Here is a 4,498-nt window from a genome sequence, read left to right on the forward strand (position 1 = left end):
CTTGATAGTTTAAAACGCCTGACATGGTATTTCACATAGTTCACCGTCCATTTCCCCCCTCTATCATTCTTTGAATCGTCTCCTTCATCATTGCACACCCATTCATGGCGACAGCCGCACAACAATTATCACAACTAGGGAAAACTCCACTCTTAATCAGATGTCTCTGGACCACAGACATTGGAGTTCTTAACTGATCCACCTCCGTCTCCTCCATTTTTCTCTTGTCCTTTGACATCACGTTCACCCCCATAGGACCATGCATCGGCACAGGGTTAACATCAACATTCGGTGTCGGTGCAAAATTGATGGCTTTAGAATCCACCAAATCTTGAACGACATGCTTAAAAGCTCTACAACCCTCAATGTGATATCCGGGTGCCCCAGAATGGAACTCGCACCTGACGTTCTCATCGTAATTTGCAGGCCTCTAACTTAGTCCTACCGGAACCAATATCCTCGGCTGAACTAACCCAAGATCATTCAACCTTCTAAACAAAACGGTATAAGTCACGGGTGGCCCATCAAACTGACGATCTGCCGTCCCTTTCGTCACTTGGCACCCAGATCTCTGTGCTCTCTGTTGAGGTGGCTGCTGTTGCTATTGTGCAGATGAATTACCAGCAGGAATAGTCACTGCAGCAGCATACGGGTGGTAACGATCCCTACCATGTTCCCTTCGGGCACACACATCACTCGATTTACCCTCCTTCTTGTGCTGACTGTCGCCAAAGGGCTTTTCTACTCCAGACGATGGAGCATTTCCCTGTATTTTCCCCATTCTCAGCCAGTTTTCAATCCTCTCCAACCTCTCGGCGATTGCTTTCTTCCCCAAGGCGAACCCTTGCATGACACTGATCAACTCACCCATGTTCTCCTTCAGCTCGAGAATGTCAGCGTTGGGCGGATTCATCATTCTGGGTTTTTTGCGCCTTGGTAGGGTATCCGAGCGGCCGAGCTATGTGCAGAGGAATGACTCGACGTGCGCGAGCAGTGATTCCTAAGTCAATCAAACAGGTTAGATACTGACACCTACAAAACAGAAAACAAGTTAATATGAATCACACATGAATGCAATGTCTATCCGCATGAGGAACATTCTGTCTTTTGATTCTGGATTCATCGAGACGGATAATAATTTGACAATAACATTCTGACATCAGGATGTCTCTCGACCGGAATCTCAATCGAGGATGTTCCCTGAGTATGGATAGACATGAGTTAGATGTGAATGAATGCAAAATGGGAATGATGCAAATGCATGAATGCAAGTCACTGTGCATCCTCCAAGTCATCTGAAGATCAACTGTACTGGACCGGTCTCTGAACTGATCACCCATTTGAGGGACCTAGTCACCATAAGTCCAACTCATGAGGTTCCGAAATAAACGGAACGGAGGATATATCACCATCATCATAGGAAATCCACTGAATGGATGACAACAACCTCTGAACAGGTACCTTCAAATTCAACCCGGGGATCCAAAATAAACGGAACCCGTTGATAAGTACCACGGACAGAACTCCGGCGTCTCGGAAATAAATATCCAAAGATCCGACTGTACCAAAGTCACCATCAGTACCTACAAATGATCATTCCCTCCCCACTCACGGGTGTCATCTAGGCCAGGGTAAGGTCAAGAGAAACGCAGGATAAACGATCCTTTCAAGAATATCATCATATGCACACCAGGTGTATGCAACGATAATACCCCATCAGGATCTGAACTGCTCGTGATACCATGTTCCGCTAAGTGGCGCCATACCACCCGCTTCCCATGAATCACTCTATTCCTAGGTGTCCTAAAGTTCACTCATAGCCTGGGTATTGGGCCTTTTACCTCTTGTAACTCCCACCCAACAGAAAAGCAGATACATAGCCAGCACAATGATAATATGATGCATGCAAACATATATGCACATATATACAATCACAGCATAATAAACATGAATGCAATAAATAAAGCAGTAAAAGCAACCACAACTATCCTAAAAAGCACTAGGATTGACTCGCTTGGATCATGTGTAGTCCCCAGCAGAGTCGCCAGGTGTCGCATTGCGAAAAACAACCGGAGGGAAAAGACACAGAGCCGCCACCGTGTGTTATTTATCCCAAAGGAGGGAAAGGAAACGCTCGAAGTAAACTTGAAAAAGGGAAAGGAATGGTCTTACGACCAGAGATTGCTAGGATCGGGAGTCGGTTACGCAAGGGGAAGGTATTAGCACCCCTCATGTCCATCGTACTCGACGGGATCCACGCTCAAAAGAATAAAATAAGGTTGCTGAATAACTGCTCAAAGAATGCACGCACACTGGAATAAGCAAACAGGTGAAAGAAGATGGAGGAAGGGGACTCGGCATGATGTCGCATCCTAGGCCTACGTAGTTTGTCAGAAACAAACATCAAAGTCGACGTAGTTCGGGGAAACGGGAAATGTGCTCTCTAGGACATCGCATCCTATGCATACGTATCTTCTCTAACCAGAGTAAGAATCAGAGCACTTGTAGCTCGGCTAACGCACGCCGAAACAAATCACTGAAAGGAGACGCTGAGACGTCAAAACAAACACAACTGGAAACAGAATGCCAATAGATGGACTTACATCCAACTCCGAACAAACAAACACAAACAGGAAACAGACTGCCAATAAATGGACTCATGTTCGACTCCGAACAAACAAACAAAAACAGGAAACAGACTGCCAATAAATGGACTTACATCCAACTCCAAACAGACACGCAAACAAACAGGAAACCGAATGCCAATGGCTGGACTTACATCAGACTCCAAACACACACACAAACAAGGAAACCGAATGCAAATGGCTGGACTTACATCAGACTCCAAACACACACACAAGAGGGTGGAAAAAGAAAAAGGGTGCCCGGAGAGATCAGCTCAATCTCCTGCCTACGTATCTCATCTGGTATGAGAATCAGGGCGACGTAGTTCCCCTTAACAGGGAAGAAACTCTCCTAACCAGAGACTAGGGAGATAACAACTAATAGGGAGACTACGACTCGAGCCTAAAAGTTGTCATGCAAACGATCCCTAAGTTGAGGTCTCTAATCAGAACCTAACTCGCACAGGAAGCAAGCTAATCAAAGCTACAAGTAAACAAACACAGGTGAACAGATATCACACACTATATGCAAACAAGCAGCTCATACAAGGCTGGGCTTTAGTCAAGGGGTCATATAAACCTCGACAAACAAGCCATCACTGGACGGGTTCTGAAGAAGCTCTTAACCACTGACATTGACAGTCAGGGTGAGCAGATGAAAGGTAAAGAGGATAAGACCTCATAGCTCTTAACCCGGGCCTGGGTGAGCTTGAATCAATGAAAACGTGGGGATCCAGAATGTGGGACCCTACTCCACTTGACTGACTCTATATACAAGGATCTTGGGTTAGGTTCAAGAGCATCAGCACATAGTGCGAGCATAATGAACGACTCAACGAATAACAGGGGATTGATTGCTAATCCCTTCTATCTGTCAATTGCCTCTTCACTTAGGAGGACTTAAGTACATGGCACAAATATAAACAATCACAGTCATTGCCTCTTAAGGAGGACTTCAGCCAAATGCCTGCCAAAAGAAACGACAGGGCTTCCAGACTACATGGAGTTAGAGGATGATTACCGAGGCAGTATATCAACCACAAGCAAAGCAAAGCTCAAGCAAGAGCTAAAACCGACTAATGTACCTGTACAAAAGCCAAACAGTTAATATTCACATTCAGAAGAACCAAACAGACAATCAACAGTGGGACATTTCCAATATGTACACAATGCAAGTCCTATGTGTCAACAACTCAAGTGAGTTCATCACCAATGGACCTATAACACAACAAAGGTTAGTGGACAAAAAAATTTGCATCTCAAGTAAATGAGATCACATCAACCACTAGAGCTAAATGCTTGAACCTGAAATGCAAAGCTCAAAAGGTGAGTACAAACCACTAGTGCAAAGACTAGGGTCAAAGGCAAAGCAAAAAGTCAAAACAGAAGTTGATATTCAACATGAAGCACATTTATTCAAATAAGAACATGTCCTAAAAAGGACCAAACTCAAATCCTAAGGCAAAGCCATCTATTGATCATGATAAGGCAAATGCATACAATGTGATCAACAATTGGGCATACAAATGAGAAAATGCACATTAAATCAGAAACACATCAAATGATCATGAATTTTTTTTATGTGTAATCAACATGTCAAACACAGGTATCATGCAAAACATTAGAACCAGAAAAGCTCAATTGACCTAGGAATGAAAATGAACAAAAGCAACATCCAAATGTGTGACACACATTGTCACACCACACATTCATGTATCAAAAACAGAGATGAAATATGCTAAAAATGCCAAACAAAAGCTCAAAAATCATGTAACATGTTAGGAATGAGCATGTCAAATTTCAAAGCAATTGGATCAAGTATGAGCATTCCACAAAAGAATTGGCACACCATGTCATTTTTTGCATCATGTTCA

The sequence above is a fragment of the Lathyrus oleraceus genome, chromosome 7 (genome assembly GCF_024323335.1).
Source record: "Lathyrus oleraceus cultivar Zhongwan6 chromosome 7, CAAS_Psat_ZW6_1.0, whole genome shotgun sequence".
NCBI classification, from domain to species: Eukaryota; Viridiplantae; Streptophyta; class Magnoliopsida; order Fabales; family Fabaceae; genus Lathyrus; species Lathyrus oleraceus.